This window comes from Protopterus annectens, chromosome 12.part0 (genome assembly GCF_019279795.1).
Source record: "Protopterus annectens isolate FY-2018-M chromosome 12.part0, PAN1.0, whole genome shotgun sequence".
NCBI lineage: Eukaryota > Metazoa > Chordata > Ceratodontiformes > Protopteridae > Protopterus > Protopterus annectens.
In genome coordinates, this window is record NC_056746.1 from 40,877,102 (window position 1) to 40,895,995 (window position 18,894).

An 18,894-nucleotide genomic window follows, 5' to 3' on the forward strand; every position below is an offset into this window, starting at 1 on the left:
TTTTGTCTGTGTGATCACAGTATAGTGAGGATCAGGGAATTTTCCCTTTCTCTTCTGCAGTGAGATTTCATGGTTGCTGTATATAAGTAGTGGGGGAGGGGTGGTGAGTGCACGGGGGCTTTGCATATTTTATTTAATTGTTCTAATTTCTGATCAGCTTGTGATTGATCAGTTACTTTCAATCACTTCTCATTCAATATATTTTTTATGATATGACATAAACATGCACACACATATAACTATATATATCTATATCTATCTATATATATATATATATATATATATATATATATATATATAGATATATGGAATAGCCTGAATAGTTGAATGTTTATAATATAATTTTTGTAAAGCACTGTTGTTTAATAGGAACATTTATTTTATTACAGGGTTTAATTTTTTGTTTACGGTACATAACTAACGGATTGCAGTAGTATTCAATAAGGGGGCTGATATCTAATTTCTTGAAAGTTTATTATTTTAAAGCGATATACTGGACAAAGCTCTTGCCACCCCCATAGTGCCTTTTTTAGGCAAGGCTCAAAAGACAAACCCACCGCTGTAAATAGCACAAGTAACAAAAATCTGAGGGTAAGTCTACTCAATGCCAGACATCTAAACTTCAAAATGCACGCACTCGAGGCACTCCTCAGTATGGAGAAAATTGATATATGTGCAGTAACAGAAACCTGGTTTAAGGCTCTAGAGAGTACCCCAGCACTACCAGGCTACAACTCATACCATACATTTCAGCCACAGAACCCGGACTGAAATACAAAATGCGGGGGAGTAACTATATTCATCAAGGATACCCACACGTACAGGTTAGTAGCACAGCAAAATGCTTCAGAGATCATCCACGTGCAACTAACAATGGGCAAAACTGCAATTCAAATTGTAGCTTGCTACAGATCGCCCACCATGTCCCAGGACCCCCATTCCCCGTTTCTGGAAACACTGGGAAGCATAAAGGTCCTACCAAACACCCTAATATTGGGTGAGTTCAACTACCCAAACATTAATTGGGAAAACTACTCAAGTACTAACTCCCTTGCCCAACATTTCCTAGAATTTATAAACTCAAACGCCCTGGATCAACTGGTCAACACACCCACCAGAGGTGATAACATTTTGGACCTGATCATCACCAACATAGGCGACCAGTGTTCCACACTGGAGGTCAACCCCTCACTGGTTAGATCTGACCGTAAGCAAATCACTTTGGATATCTACATTCTGCCTCCACTCCTGGACAAGGAAACCACCGTGAAAAACTTTTCAAAAGCAAACTTCACGTTACTTAAGACAGACGTGGATAGTTTCAAAGCCCACATGTTAAAGGATAAAACTGTCCAAGTTGCAAAATCCTTTACTAATGCGTTCTATGGGCACCTACAAGAATGCATGGATCGTGCTATCCCAAGCAAAACCAAGACTCACTCCTCCAAGAAAAGGATACCCGTCTGGTTGACCCCTGCCGTAAACAAGCTATACAATAGAAGGAGGAAACTAGTACAGAAAAGAGTAAAATCCCAAGAAGGGAAGGCATATCTCATCAGTATCAGCAAGAAACTATGATCTGTCATAAAATTGTCGAAGGCGAGCTTCGAAAGAAAAATTGCCAAGGACTCCAAAGATAACCACAAGGCATTCTTTAGCTATGTCAAGAAACTGAGTGGCAATGCTCAGATCTGCTCGGAGTTAATGCAGAATTTCACAAAATATACTGAACCAACCGATATTGCCATCATCCTGCAGATAGGTTCAGTGCAAACGTCACCCCACCTCTCACCCCTAAAAGGGCCCATAACCATACCAGAAGAATGTAGAGCCCCTGAAATCACAGACACTCAGGTTAAAACAGCCCTCTCCAAAGCGAAAACCACAGCATCAATGGGACCGGACAGTGTCCCAGGCTGCATCCTACATGAGCTGAAAGACGAACTAACCCCTCACCTAAACACACTGTTCGAACTCAGCCTGTACACAGGCTACGTACCCATAGAGTGGCGCACAGCAACGGTTATTCCACCCCACAAAGATGCAGCCACAACAGACCCTGGGAACTATCACCCTATAAGCCTGACTAGCTTGGTCTGCAAGGCTACGGAGGGTATCATCATGGAACTCATTAAAAGAGACATTGGGAACCTCCAAACACTGAACCCTACCCAGTTCAGTTTTGTTAAGGGCAGATCATGTCTCCTAAACCTGGTGGACTTCTTTGAGACACATTTACCAAGGCTATAGATGAGGGAAAGGTGGTACACACAGCATACCTAGACCTCGCAAAGGGTTTCAACACCATTCCCCATTCTGGTATTATAGACAAGCTCACCAGCCTGAACATAAACCCCTACGTCACAAGATGGGTTGCCAATTGGCTCACTGACAGAACCCACATGGTGAGAGTTGCGGGAGCTAGGTCTGACTCTAAACCGGTTACAAGAGGTGTTCCCCAGGGCTCAATCCTAGGACCCCTCCTGTTTGGCATATAGTTCTCAGAGGTACAGGCAAGTACAGGAGGACTACAGCTGACCAAGTTTACAGATGACTGCAAGCTCGGGGCTATAATTGACTCTCTTGCTGACATAGACATCCTCCAAAAGGGTCTCAATGAGACAGATACCCGGTGTCAAAATCATGGCCTCAAGCTAAATGCCAAAAAGTGCATAGTCATCCCCTTTGGAAAAAACAAAGTACACACAAACTACCACATAGGTGGTAACCCCGTAAATACGGAAAATGTAATAAGGGATCTGGGGACCCAAGTAGATAGTAATCTCTCCTTTGATAATCACATTGCCAAAGTGGTTAGAAAATCTTTCTATGTGGCCCACCTAATCACAAAAGGGTTTGCATCCAGATCAAAAGAGGTCATTGTGCCCCTCTACTCATCACTCATCAGACCCATCATAGAGTACAATGCCCCATTTGTGATGTACCTTACAAGACACCTGCAACAGCTGGAAAGACCACAGAAGTACCTCACCAAGAGGATCACAAGCCTCAAACAGATGCCCTATGCAGCTCGACTGAAGAAACTCTAGCTGTACTCGGTTGCATACCACCTACTCAGAGATGATCTCTGCCTGACATACAAGGCCATGTCTAGCCCAGAATTGATGGACATGCTCCACCTAAAGAAAATCTTATCCCCTCAAGCCACACGCTCTAGGGATCTAAACCTCACCACAACAATAAATAGGACATGCTGGAGGGATAGATTCCTGTCCCAGAGACTTCCCATGCTTTGGAGCAAGATTCCAATCTACATTAGGCAGAGCTCCTTGCTAACACTCTTCAAGAGAAACCTTGACAAGTGAATGGGATACAAAAAGTTTACCTCAGGGATCACTTCAGTGGCTCTTCTGGACAGACGCACAGGGAACTAATCTAAGGGGGTGGCGAAAGCCAACACATTCTAGCTAGGCTTATAAAATTCTTCTTAACTGATGGATGAGTGTTAAAAAAGTGAACAGGCAAGCTATGAAATCTAAATTAATATTCTTATGGTTACTGTTTTCTTACTGGTTTTCCTTGGTACATATCCCACTGCATTAACTATTGACAGATGTCGCATGTCTGAGTTTCTATTTTTTTTAATTTTATCTATGGAGAAATACAAATGAATATTCAAAAATTAGAGTATGTGCTTCTGACAATTTCAACAAAAAAAGTTCACCACAGGCAAAACAACGTACCCAGCACACTAGTCATAGCTGACTGTATAGTCATGCACACTGATGTCCCATTCACCAGGCTAAACAAAGAGAAGGTTACTGGTAGCTGCTTGGAGCCAGAATCCACCACGTAACCCACACACTCAGGTCACTCCACAACAAGTGCAAATATGACTCTGTCATTGTCCATGTTGGTGTGAACAACCTGAGATGTACCTCCCTGGACTACATGAAAAGAGACATGGAAGAGCTCTCCAGTCTTGTAGCCTAGGCAGGTATGACCCTAGCTAGCCCTGAGTAGCATCCTGCCATTGCCAAGAATGATACCACAATACAAGGACAAAATGATTGATATCAACAATTGGCTATGTTCCTGGTGTCATTCTAAGTGCATCCAGTATCTGTCTGCCTGGGATGACATGGTCGACAGACCATGATACTTTTCCAGAGGTAGCTTGTACCTGTCGCCCCTGGGATTTTGGATACTGGCTAAGGATTTTGCCGCCCCTATAGTGCCTTTTTTTAGGCAAGGTTCAAATGACAAATTCACCACTGTAACAGGAACATGCAAGAAAAATCTGAGGGTAATGCTACTCAATGCTAACAGTCTAAATCTCCAAATGCACTCACTCGAGGCACTCCTTAAAATGGAGAACATTGATATCTGTGCAGTGACTAAGACCTGATTCATGGCTCTAGAGAGCACCCCTGCATTACCAGGTTATAATACATACCACACTTTTCAGCCATCTGACCTGGACCAGAACACCAAAGGTGGAGGTCTGTCCATATTCATAAAGGATATCCACACTTCCAGGCTAGTTGCGCAGCATAATGCATCCAAGGTTATCCAAGTGCAACTAACTCTGGGCAAAACTGCAATCCAAATTATAGCTTGCTACAGATCCCCCACCATGCCCCGGGATTCGCACTTCTCTTTTTTTAATATACTGGAAAATATTAGGGTTCTACCAAACACCCTAATAATGGGCGATTTCAACTACCCCACCATTAACTGGGAAAACTACTCATGTACCAACTCCTTCACTCAATGCTTTCTGGAATTCATAAATTCCAATACCCAGGATCAACTTATCCACACCCCCACCAGGGGCAACAATATCCTAGACCTAGTCATAACCAGCATGAGTGACCGGTGTTCCACACCTGAACTCAACTCCTCGTTGGTCAGATCCGACCATAACCTAATCACCCTAGATATCCACATCCCGCCCCCACCCCATTAAGGAAACCATGGTAAAAAATTTCTCCAAAGCCAACTTCATGCTTCTTAGGACAGAAGTGGTGAACTTCATGACACCCATGCAGATGGACAATACAGTTACAACTGCTGAATCCTGCACAAATGCACTTTATTAGCACTTACATGAGTGCATGGATCGTGCTATCCCAAACAGAACCAAGACGCTATCCTCCAAAAAAAAGCCAGTCTGGTGGTCCCCTGCCATAAACAAACTCTACAATAGAAGAAAGAAACTGTTGCAAAAGAGAGTAAAATCCCATGAGTGGAGGAGCTCCCTGGTCAGCCTCAGTAAAAAGCTGAGATCCCTTATAAGATCCTCCAAAGCTAGCTATGAAAACAAAATCACCACTAATTCTAAGGGCAACCACAAAGCATTCTGTAGCTATCTCAAGAATCTCAATGGCAACATCCAGATCTGCTCTGAGTTACAGCACAAGGACATGAAAATTACAGAACCAACTGATATTGCCAACATCCTTGCAGATAGGTTCAGTGCTAACTTTACCCGCCTTTCACCCCCTAAAGGGCCCATACCTATACAGGAAGAATGCAGAGTCCCTGTAATTACATCTATGCAGGTAAAAGCTGCACTCTCTAAAACCAAAAACACAGCATCCATGAGACTAGACAACATCCCGGGCTGAGTTTTACACAAACTTCAGAACGAACAGGCTCCCCACATAAGCACCTTGTTCAATCATAGTCTCATGTCAGGCTTTGTGCCCACTGAATGGCGCACAGCAACAGTTATCCCACTCCACAAAGGGGGAGCCACCACTGATCCTGGGAACTATCACCCTATTAGCCTGATGAGCCTGGTCTGCAAGGCCATGGAATGTATCATCATGGAACTCATAAACAAATACATTGGTAACCTCCAAACTTTGGACCCCACCCAGTTCAGGTTTGTGAAAGTCAAATCATGCCTTCTGAACCTGATTGACTTTTTTGAGGCAGTCATCAAAGCTGTAGATGAGGGTAAGGTGGTTCACACAGCCTATCTTGACCTTGCCAAGGTTTTCAACACCATCCCCCATTCTGGAATTATAGCTAAATTCACTAAACTAGGTATAAATCCCTATGTCACAAGGTGGGTTGCCAACTGGCTCACTGACAGAACCCACACTGTAAAAGTTACAGACTCCAAATCTGACTTCAAAGCAGTGACAAGTGGAGTACCACAGGGTTCAGTCCTGGGACCTCTCTTGTTTGGTATTTACTTTTCTGAAGTACAGGGTAACACAGAAGGCCTCTGGCTAATAAAGTTCCCAGATGACTGCAAACTAGGAGCCATAGTCGACTCCCCAAATGAAATGGACATCCTACAGAAGGGCCTCACTGAGACAGATGCCTGGTGTCAGAGCCATGGCCTCAAGCTCAATGCCAAAAAGTGCATTGTCATCCCCTTTGGTAAAAACTCTGTACCCATGAACTACCACATAAATGACAGTCCCCTCTACTCAGCACTCATTAGACCCATCATAGAGTACAATGCCCCTTTTGGAATGTACCTCACAAGACATCTGCATCAGCTGGAAAGGCCACAGAAGTACCTCACAAAGTGGATTACTGGCCTCAAACAGATGCCCTACACTGACTGTCTCAAAAACTCCAGCTTTACTCTGCAGCATATCACCTACTCCGAGGAGATCTTTGGCTAACATATAAAGCTATGTTAAACCCTGAGCTGTTGGACATGCTATGTCTAAAGAAATCCAAATCCCTCTGAGCTACATGCTCTAGGGACCTAAACCTTGTCATCACAATAAACAGGACATGCTGGAGGGATAGATTCCTATCCCAGAGACTTCCTATACTCTGGAACAAGCTACCCATCTATGTCAAGCAAAGTTCCTCATTAGCACTCTTCAAGAATAATCCTGATGATTGGATGGGAAATAGGAAATGCACCCCGGAGATCACTTCTGTGGCTCTGCTCGACAGAGGCACAGTAAATTAACTTTCTTGGGTGGTGTAAGCCAGGGAATCTTGCTGGCTAGGCTTACTTAGGCCCTTGGGCCGATAGCCTAGTACCTACCTATGAACCTATGAACAAAATCTAAGATGACGGTTTTGTAACTTTATTAATGCTGTGATGTGCAGGGAGAAGACAGGATTTTTAGAACTGTACCATAGCCTTTAGACTGTAGCCTGCTTTCTCAAAAATGTAGGCCTTTCCCAACTCCAGAAGGTGCAAACTTTCAGAAAAAGAAAACATATAAGAAAATATTTAATTTCAAATAAAAAACAAGTTGGATTGCAGCTTAATGCATTAATTATTTTTTAAAGTATACAGTATAACAGATGAGATGCCTGCTTAGTTTCGTCAATAACACATGGCCAGTTTCCAAAAGAGCTGATCGCAGTGTGACTTTTTTCTGTGTAAGGCTTGTCTATAAACAGGCCTACTACATAGTCCAGATTCTAAAACACCTGCCATTAGCCTACTCTCAGTGTAAGTGGTCACTTACACTGAGGGCAAGTCTTTTGGAATTGGTATAACAGTATTATTGTTTCATTAGCTATGCCTCTGTTTTACTTATGTGCCTTTGAAAGTCAGTTCTACTCTCAGATGATTAAAGCTGCTTTTAAGTCTTCTTAATGTTTGTGATATAAAGCTTGCTTATTTTGCTTATGGGTTAATTGTTGTTTTACATTTTGTACAATACAGTTCTCTGAATTTCCCACAAAACCTGTAACTGTAGCTTTGGTATTTATTAGATTATTAGAGTAATCTTGTGAATGAACCTTAGAGATTGCTATAGCTTCCAAACTGATTAATAATGTGAAGGAATAATTACAGCTGGTACAAAAATAATTACAGTAGTCACAATAGTAATTATGGCTGCAAACAACTTCTGTACAACAATAATCAGAATTACCTTAACAATCACAATGACTACACAAGGTAGACAAGAATAAGTCAGTGGTAAACACCACAGCTTTAGGTGTAAAGCTGCTTTAATGATGATGCAAAAGCTCCAGTAACTAGAGCATTAACTTAAGAAATTATTATGTTAGTCACGGTAATTACAGCAGAAATGGGTGGCACAGTGGTGCAGCAGATAATGTTGCCTCACAGCAAGAGGTTCCCTGGTTTGAGTCTTGATTGGGGTGCCTTCTGTGTGGAGTCTGCATGCCCTCCTTGCTTCACATGAATTTCCTCCATGCGCTCTGGTTTTCTCCCAAATTCCAAAGACATGCAGTAGGTTGCTGGGACACTTTAAATTAGCCATAGGGGTGTGTGTGTGTGTGTGTGTGTGTGTGTGTGTGTGTGTGTGTGTGTGTGTGTGTGTGTGTGTGTGTGTGTGTGTGTGTGTGTGTCTGTGTGTGTGTGTGCATGAGTGTGGTGTGAAACGAACTACCGCAGCAGGGCTAGCCACCTGGCAGCGTAAATCTTGGCTCTAGATGATTATCACGGTTGAAGTGGCACCCTGACCCGATGTGCAAAAGACAGTTAAAAACATTGTGGATGGATGGAATTACAGGAAAATGATGACTCAGAAGTAAAGGACTTTCTTTCTCATACGGATATTACAATGAATGCTGAAAAGGTACTAAGGCCATACAATCTATCCACTTGAGACAGCAACACATGCATTGTAAGTTATGCTAATCAGCTTAATGTTTGTAATGTGTGTCAGGTGAGTCAGAAAAGGAATAGCCAGTTTAGACTTATGACCAACCCCCATGAGGTCTTCAGTGTGTCTTCATACTAGAAAGAAATCTGCCACATGACACACATTTCCTTTTTGTGATCAGTCTAATAACTAAACATGCAATGTGATTTTTATATACGATTGTACCTTTTCTACATTGACTAGACATTTCAATTAGAGCAATTTTTTTCAATCTTTAGTAGCTCTCAGTAATGTTATCTTTGGACTTCTGATGTTAACTTTGGAACAGTTTTTTTAGCCTGACATTGGTAATGACCATAGGAAAAGTATATTCATCATGTGAGTGTACAGTCACATGGCTATAACACTGCCCAGAAATGCGTGCATTTTCAGCTTCTGTCTAACTGTGTTGACTAGACATATCTTTCCTAAGAAAATGTCTTAATTTTCTTCATCAATGCTGTCCATCTTCTCCTTTGACTACAATGGAATCTCAACTGAGCTGCTTGAGCAGTTAGGGTATCTTCAGGCTACTGGTTCTGACCTTTGGCTGGGTACGGGATTCTCAATGTCCGCTATGCAGTTCTAAGCATCATCTGGAGTGATTGTCATTGAGATATTTGTGGCTTTGTAGTTTGCCCCTCTAGAGTCAGTAAGGTAGTAGAAATTAGCATTTTATTTCTTCTGCCAGTTAATAACTTGTCTGGTAGACCATTGTCTGGTATCAGAACTTCAGGTATTTTTTTTCAAACAGTAGACCTGAGTGCACTAACCATGTGGCCACTTGTAGTATCTGTCAGTGTAATCACTCTGGGGTACTTTGTGTAATAATCTCACACAATGGGTACATGACTTCATTAATGTAATATAAATATGTAATCTCACAGTTTTGCAACATCCTTTACTGTGCACAATAATATCTCTACTGTCAAATTACTGTTATGGGACATATTAGACACATCATAGTTGTCCCTGATTTTCTCTCATCTATGTTGACATCCACAGCTACTATACATATATATATATATATATATATATATATATATATATATATATATATATATATATATATATATATATATATATATATATATGTATATGGGTTCCGTTCAGAAGCTCGAAATACTGAAATCTCGAAGAAGCCGAATCCACATAATAGCAAAAGTTTAGAAGCGTGAAATTCAAAGTTCCGCTATGGTCATGTATTCAGGTAAGTGTGTGTGTGTGTGTGTGTGTGTGTGTGTGTGTGTGTGTGTGTGTGTGTGTGTGTGTAGAAAAAATGCAAAATTCAAAACTTCCAGTATTAGAGGTTTTGAAATTTGTGGCTTTTAGTTTTCATTGTTTTGTGGATTCCACTTCTTGGGCTCAAGATACTGAAATTCCAGATTTCAGTATTTCGAGCTTCTGAAGTGAATCCATATATATATATATATATATATATATATATATATATAGATAGATATATATATGGGTCTATATCAGCATATTGAATGTTGAAAATGCCAAATGCAATTTCATCGAACTGAAATGTTCGAAATCTCAAAAGAGCGAACTGATTGAACATCGATTTCTTTCCCAGGGAAATAAATTGGTGTTCTGTGCAAAAAAAATGTAATACTTTAAACACTGACAGAAGTGGGGGGCTTCGCCCCCTACACCCCCCAATGTGGGGGGGCTGTTCCCCCCACCCCGACTTAAATATACCAACTCTGAGACCGCACCACAGTGGAGGAAATCGCAAACTCCGATGATGGCTCACCAATTTCTTTCCCTGGGAAAGAAATCAATGTTTCGTCAGTTCGCTCTTCTGAGATTTCGAACATTTCAGTTTGATGAAATTAAATTCGGCATTTTCAACATTCAAAATGCTGATAGGAACCCATATATTTATATATATATATATATATATATATATATATATATATATATATATATACATATTAGGTATGTGACTTGTCTTTGTCTTCCATTCTATTTTGCTATATCTTGATGTGGCATGCATTTTCTCAAGCAAAATTTATTTTGGCTTTAATCATGCCAGCTTTGAACATTAAACATTAGATACTAAAAGATCTTCTTTCTGATAAATGTTTTTGCTGTCACCATCCTCTCGTTGTCATTTTATGTAACAGCTGCATTTCCAAGTCAGTGTCACCAATCTGACATTCAGCAGTCATCGATAACTATGGAATCACGCAAACAATCTTTACTTTTTGTTGTAATAATTCCTCATTCTGCTGAGGTGTAAATATTTTTCTCAGTGAATCTGCTGTATGTAACTCCTTGATGTCTCCATATTTCACTTTCATCCCATACTTCTGCAGATTAAGCAATATTCTCCGGAATCTTGGAAATATCTTATACAAAGACTTTTTGAGTATGTTTAGAATCTGTCTCTACTTGTATTTCTTTGCTATAAAGTTATTTGAGGAATTTCTCATATCCATAATCTACTAATAATTTTCTTTTGTTTGATCATATTTCTTTTGTGAACTGCAAATGCTCCTGACTTGTAGGTAACTCTGTTGTGTTTCTGTAATATCAAAGCTTGGAGCAATCCTGACTTAAACCAACATGCAGCACACCTATCTTATTTATATCATATTATTTCAATGTATTTGTCTTTGTTATTAGTTTCTTAGTTTAAAAAAAGTTTTCTGTGTGTATCACCGTTCTTAGATTACATCCTGTTCCAACAGCTTTCTAAAAAAAACAGATATCTTAGAAGTTTTAACTATAAACTTTGTAAGATAGTGTATCATTCTTAGAAATCTCATTAATGTCTGTATGCCATCTGGCTTTGGCATAACAATATTGCTGTGACTTTCTCTGAGTCTGACTTGTCTCTGACAACAGAATATGAGCTAAATATGTTAGCCTTGTCATTGTTATTTTATACTTGAACATTTAGCTGAAAATTACAGTACCTTAGTCCTTCGGTAGCTGTTTCAGCCTCTTACCACATTCTTGTTTCTGACGTCAGACAAACAGATTGTTAGATTTGGTAGAAAGAGGTCCATCCTCATTAACAGGTGTTTGGCTGCACGGCATCTGAAACCTTTCCAGGGTGTTTAATCTCCTCATATACAGAATATTCTTCCTGTGGACTTTCCACTAATGATTTCTTATAACCTGCTGCATCACCGTCACTTCTGGGAAAGAGATCCAGACTATATAGCTAGTTTGTGATTTCTTCAGCTTGTGAGTGAATCGTTCTTTCTCCTTCTTTTATTACTTGTTCCATCATCTGGTTAATTGTTTCTTTTTTTCAGGATGGAGCTTTCTTTTAAAAACTGCATGTGTGGAAATAAACTTGCACTGCAAGATAAACATCAGAAGTGTTTGTTTTGTCTTGGTAAGGGATATTATATATGTAAATGTCAAATTTGTCAGACATTTCTACGATTATCATTTGATACTAAAGAATAAGTTAAAACTTTTTCAATGAAGACAGCACTCTTGGTAAGGGTTCAGTTCTGCATATTACCTGAAGAGTTTTAAATTCAAAATGTCCAGCTAAGTTGGTGAAATTAGCTCTTTCCTTATATGATAAAGAGGTGTCTCAAATTAAGACTTCTAGACCAGCGTCTATAGGCAGTAGTCTCTGCTGAGCAACTGCAGCTTCATGTCCTTTTGGTTTAAACTGCATAGAGTGTTTTTTCACCTTTGCATTTTCTGTCAGGGCTTCTTTTTACTCACCTATACAAATGATGTTGGTGTCAGTCTGAAAGTGACCAGCACCAGTTGGTACAGTGCTGATGTCAATATCTGGAGACCTACTGACATCGGCTATAGTTCTGATATTGCAGCCACAATCTCCAGCATGAATTTAGCTGTTGACAGTGCTGTGGATGTTGATGACTTTATGCACCATTATGTATAATTGTGTAAAGTGTGGCAGTTAGCATAGAAGATTAATGCTATGAGTTGTTACTTAGCTACTTCCTGTAGTTAAGGGTTTGGTTCCCTTAGCTTCCTTTTGATGGAGTAAGTTCCCCATCTACATGAAGCAGAGATCATACCTGACACCATTCAAACAAAACTTTGACTGCTGGTTGGGAAATTGCAAATTCAACCCTGGTCTGGCAACATGTTTCTGATGTACAAAGGTCATCAGAAAGTAAATTAAGCCACAACTATCATACCCCTCCATAGCCCTTCGTTACATCCTTACTAACATGTCTCACCATACAGGAGTCTGGGTCTATATTCATTTGCTGAAATTTATTATCATTGAACAAGTATTTGTTGACCCCTCTTCAGTGAAAATGACCTGCGTGATTCATTAAATATTCCAAGGGCAAAGATTTAGTTGGCCAATGACACCACATTTCCCTTTTCTTCATTGTAGTGTGGTGCCCCCCACACCAGGGGTGTGGATGCAAAGCCCCACTTGGGTGGGTTCAATTTAGCTAGATGTGGGTCTGTTGTGGTGCAGAGCAAGTATTTCTTTGCCCTTGGATTATTCAGCTAATCATGGAAGTGATTTTCACTGAATAGGGGTCGACAATATGTGTTTGCTAAAAATAAATTTCGGCAAACTAATATTAATCCAGGAGTTCAATGTAATCAGAGACAAAACTGGGTTGGGTTGCATGGCTAGGATTGTAAAGATACTGGTAGCCATTATCCTACTATAAACCTATGAGCCTATAACAACCCTGTTACTGTTAAGCCGTCAGCAAAGAAAAACAGTGTTTCTTCCAACTGTACTGCAGTGACTGTATATACCAATAAAAAGGATTGTTTTTAAGAGTGAGTCATGCTATAAAGTGAAAGCAAGGTTCCCACAGAGCATGAATGGGCTGGCACATACCGCACATTCTTTATTTTTAACTATTCAGGGTTAAGGACAAGGCTGCACTCCAGCGAGGACATAGTTAACATCTGTTGTCGTTTTATACATGCAGCAACAAAACTGAATTGGCAATTTGATTTGATCAAAACAGAAATCTAGCTGCTATACTAATTATTTCTACTGGAGATGGGTGGCTGTGTGAGGGACGTTAGTTTAATTAATATGCAGTTTCGTGATCATTGTGATTGGCTAAATGTGTAGCCAATAGGAAGGAACCTAACCAGGATGTAGAAACATCAGAGATGATCAGGTTAATTGTGAGAGCACAGGGGAAAGCCTCTATATTGGTAATTGTGTTGGGATATTCCCCACTGAAGAAAAATAACTTTAATTGATGTATGCAAATGCTGTTTCAAACTGTTTTAATCTGAAATGGGATTTGAAATCATTTGCTACTTCCTATGTTGCCCTGATTCCTGCTGCTATCTTTTGGATAGTTACTTAATAATTTTACAGTAGCTCGGTGTCTTTGCATACCACTGGTCCTGGACATGTAAGGAGAAGCTGCCTATTATTACTGAATAGTCACCAGTGACCTTTCCCAAGTGGCTTTAAAAGGGAGCTGAACATCTCTTCATTCAGCCTGGTGGACACACTTACAATTTTTGGTTGAAGTCCAGCATATGCAGCTGGCCCAGTATTGCAGAGGCAAGGTGTCTGTCTTGGCTGGTGGTGACCTGAATTTGGGAATGGGCTCGGGTCATTAGAAGGGTCAGTGGGGAGGTTCTTTATTTAACTGATCTTATTTGTGATAATTGTTTTATTGTTTAATTGTTGTGGGTATATAGGCAGGTGGTGACGTATGTAATGCTGTACTTCTTGAAGGCTTGTGTTGCCGAGACGTCAGAGGAATACATTTGTGGATTTTCAGCCTTGTGGTCTTTATCCTTATTTTAGTGTTTTTCTGCCATGGTTTACATATAGGAGGAAGTAACCTCGAAACAGCTCCTCTAACTTAGAGGGTGGGAAGGCAACTTTGCCTCTTGAAGCTCTACTGGAAACCAGGAGACTCGCATGCTAACAATTTACTGGGGGGAGTGGGTAATATGATGTCTTTTAACTCATGGGTGGGTGTACACACAAGGCATGCTCCACAGTGGGTCCTTTGCTCCTTAGCTATTAAGAATTATACCATAGAATTGACTTTCTGTGGAGTTGAGTCCTGACCCGGTGAATGGATATGTTTGGCATATCCTGAAAAATACTACAGGCATGCCATAGAAGGGCAGAGGAGGTGGAGATACACCAAAGGCTAGTGGTGTGCCAAATGGGGATACAAGTTAAAAACAGAAATAAAAAAGATGCATAACCCATAGCTTCATAGCTAATTACTAAGCCAGCTGTACATGAAGGCCATTTAAAGCCTAGCCAATTTCCCTTTTTAATGCTTGAAAGAACCTATCCTGTTGGTTATAGACTGGCCTTACCTATCCCATGGTTGATAATTCTATATTACCTAAAATGAGAATATCAGGGATAACTTGAAGAGACCCATGCATGGCATAAACCATTTTAGGAGCTGCATCTGTCCATTATTAGCAGAAGAGACAGTCCTGGGGTAAATTATCAGTTTCTCATCCATAGATCTAAGTTGTGCTTGAAAATGGACAGCGATGCACTTTGCTTTGTGTGGATGGGGAGTCTGTTCTACAGCAGTGGTATCTATTGTGAGATATACCTCCCCCTTCAATCCATTCTGCTGATGTTGCAGAAGGGGTTTAGATCCCTAGACTGAATATTTCTGATGCCATTTGACTTGCTGACATGTCTTGTATACAAGACACAGGTCACCTGTTACCAGTTTGTAGGATACCAAGTATAGTGACAGGGCTTTGAGTCTGTCCATGTGGGACATGTTGTTTAGGCTTTGTATCCTTTTAGCAAGGTATCTCTGTGGGCATTCTAGTTGTTGCATGTGTCTGGATAGAGACATGCCAAAGAGGGCATTATACTCAATAATCATTTGAATAATTTGTGTCCCAGCTGCAGCCACTGTCATATACATCCAAGGATTCTTCTTCCCTTGACTATAGGAGTGGTAGAAAAGACCGAGCAGGACAGCAAGGCCTTCTGACTTTTGATTGTACTATACATGAGACTGGTGCATGAAATAAGCTTATGTCACTGAATGTCTTAATGGAAGAATTCTTCATACAAGGTGATTTAGCTGCCATATTTGATCTTAGTGGCATGACCGTGTGTATCCCTAAGGGCTCCATCACTTAGCCATCATTTGGCCATTACTTTTCTCCATCTTGTTACTGATGTCCATTTTTCCTTTGATAAGTTCATTGTTTACTTATTTACTGGCATTTGTTTACCTGGAAAGTTGGATTGAGCAGTGCCCTTTATCAGCTGAGACCTTGTGAGAAAAGATCCGTTATACAGCCACCCTGGACATCATTTGCGTTGCTTAATTATTTGCGGTCAGTTTCATTCATGAACACCAGTTCCATTATTCAGACATCCTAGAAATCAGTTCCATCATTTACAGTTTCAATTAAAAATAACAGTTATGTGGGTTGTATATGAATATATTTTATTTATTTTTAATTCAGGGAGGTATATGCATTGCAATGCCATCCAGGAAGGAGTGGAGGAGCCACAAAGAAGATAAAGGCAGATGAGATGACAGAGGAGGGGATAGTTATGATAACAGTGCATTACGTTTTGTGCAGCAGAGAGTTATGACATGAATGCATATAGCTATATTAATACCGGTTTAACCAGGGGTGGTGCAGGTGCAGAGATGTTTACCTATCAGGTGTTGCTTCAGTTGGCATTTAAAGTCTTTCAGGTTGCAGACTGTTCTTAAGTGCTTGGGATGGTATCCCAGCTATTAGCAATGCAATGTGAATACAGGGGATATCCTGCATTGTTGTTAGGTTTAGTTGCAGAGAGTAATGATTTGTCAGTGGAGTGTGCAGGTCTCTTAGTAGTGTAAGGTTGAATGATGTAGTGAAGAGATGGGAATGTTTTCAGGGTTATGCAGCAGTTTGAAAGTTGTAATTAAATTTGAGGACAATAGAAAATTATTTAGTTTATTCAGTTTAATTGTTTTAAAGAGAGGAAGTGATGTAATGCATATTGTTTTCTGGTTACACATTTGGCTACTTTATTTGTAGCTTTGTTCTAGTTTGGCTGATAGAGAGGGGTTGAAGGGAAGGCATACAATAGGGTTAGAAGTAGAAAAGAAGTGAATGAGTTTTGTCTAGTACTGTCGGTAAAGTAGAGTTTTACTCTACAGAGGTAGTCGAGCTTTTGATGCGTCATCTTCTTTATGACTTTCTCAAGCTGGAGATCGAATTTCAAGTGGTCGCTTATAATCCCAGCTAGTAGCTTGGTGTGGGATACCAGATCTGTATTGTTTTTTTTGTTTTTGTTTTTTTTGGATGATAGTAAATTACAGGTAGATTTTTGGGAGTAGAGAGAGTTGGGATTGAACAGTAGTTGTTTACTTTTTCTTGTTCTATTCAGAAAGAGCTGAGCTGTTGAGCCAAGCTTCTGTAGAGGAGAAGGTTTTCTGGGTAAGTATTTGGAGCATGTGTAGTGTCCTAGCAGCAGCACATATTACAGTGGAGCAATCGATGTATTGCACTAGGGTGGCCTCTTTGGCTGCTGTGTTTAGGTCACTGATAAATTATTAATTAATTAATTAATTAATTAATTAATTAATTAATTTGCATTTGTTTACTGGGACAGTCTGCTGGGTCAAGGTGATCCAATTTTCAGTGGAGGCCCAGGAAGAAAAGCTCCATAATCATAGAATAAGTATTACACAGTACATATAGTACAATATGCGACAAACAATTACATATATTATAAGGATGCATTACAAATTCCATACAGCACCATACAGTGAAGCATTAATCGACAGTACATTCTGAGACATACAGTAGTCCAATACAAATACCAGTCACTGGAGAGCTAGATCAAAGCTTTAACAATACCAAACATAATATGCAGTGGATCCAAATGGTGAGGTAGGGCTAGGTGTGAATTTTATGTAAGATGAGAGAGTTATAGCTAGGTGGAGGACAGGTAATATGGGTATGGCTGAAGGTTCAACCATAAGAGAAATTTAAGAGTTTAGGAACACAGTCTGGAGATAAGAGAAGTTAAAGGTATAGCTTTAATATAGAGTGAGTGAGTATAGAAGAAGAGTCCATTACAACAGTTAAATACACATTTTGGGATACGGAGAGCAAGAGAAGGTGACTGGAGGGGGGTTCAGGTTCTAGGAACTACAGCCTTTGTGCAGTTGCACTGCCATAGTGAGGAAAGATGTAGTTTCAGAGAATTCTTAAATAGAGGGGTACTGCTGATACACCTTGTTGATGGTGGGGGACTATTCCATAGTTTAGCTACAGTGAAGGAGTAGCACATTTGTCCTGCTGCAGGGGTAGGTTTCACTACATTTAGGAGTGGCTGGTTATTGGATCGGAGAGGTCTGTTTGGATGATGTGTGATTACAGACAAAGAGGGGCACTTAGATGGTTTACAAACAACTTTGTGAATGGTGGTTAATTGAATGAGGGTCATATAATGTGGTAGTTCAAACCAGTTTAGCAGGTGTAGTGATGAGCAATGGTGGGAAGAATAATTTGCATTTTTTACAAATTTAGTGATTTTGTTGTAGCATGAGGCTAGTTTGTATTTCAGAGAGACCTGAATATTGGTCAGGAGAGGTGTGCCGTAAAGAAGAGATGGTGGTAGGAAGGAAGAGGTGAGAGATAGTTTTGCAGAGTGGTTGAGGAAGTATTTACGTCTATAGAGAGTGCCCAGTTTTTGGTGTGTGTTTTTTTAATATTGGTTTGAATGTGCTGTGCAGGTCAAATGTCAAATTTTCATCTATGATGACAGCTAACAGTTTGGTGTATGGTACAACTTCAATTATAGTGCTGTTTTGGATAGTGAAATTTTCCTTGTTTGGTAGAATTTATTTTTTGGGTTGAAAAAGAACCAGTTTAGTTTTGCTGGGGTTTAGACTGAGATGGTTATTGGACATCCATATCTCTGTAGTAGTGAGGGCGTCTTGTGTGAGTTGGTGTAGTTCAGATTGTGAGTTGTCAGCACAGATTATTGTAAAATCATCTGCATATTGGATGACAGTACTTTGTGTAAGAGAGGTGTGGAAGTTATTGATAAAGATGCTGAACAAGGGGGGGCCTAGTATGGATCCTTGAGCAATACCTTTTATTTTGTCAAGGAAAGGAGAGAATGAATTTTGCCATTTGGTTGCTTGTTGCCTGGTTGTGAGGTAGTTTAGAACCAATGTAGGAATAGGGATGAGATGTCTTTGCCAGCCAGTTTAGAGATAAAGACAGGGTGGGAGTCCATATCAAAGGCCTTGGAGAGGTCTAAAAAGAGAGAGGAGACAATTTTTCCATCAACCTGGGCCTGGTTAATGGGGTCGGAGAAGGAAATGACAGCTGTAGTAATGCTATGACCTGGTCAAAATCCATACTG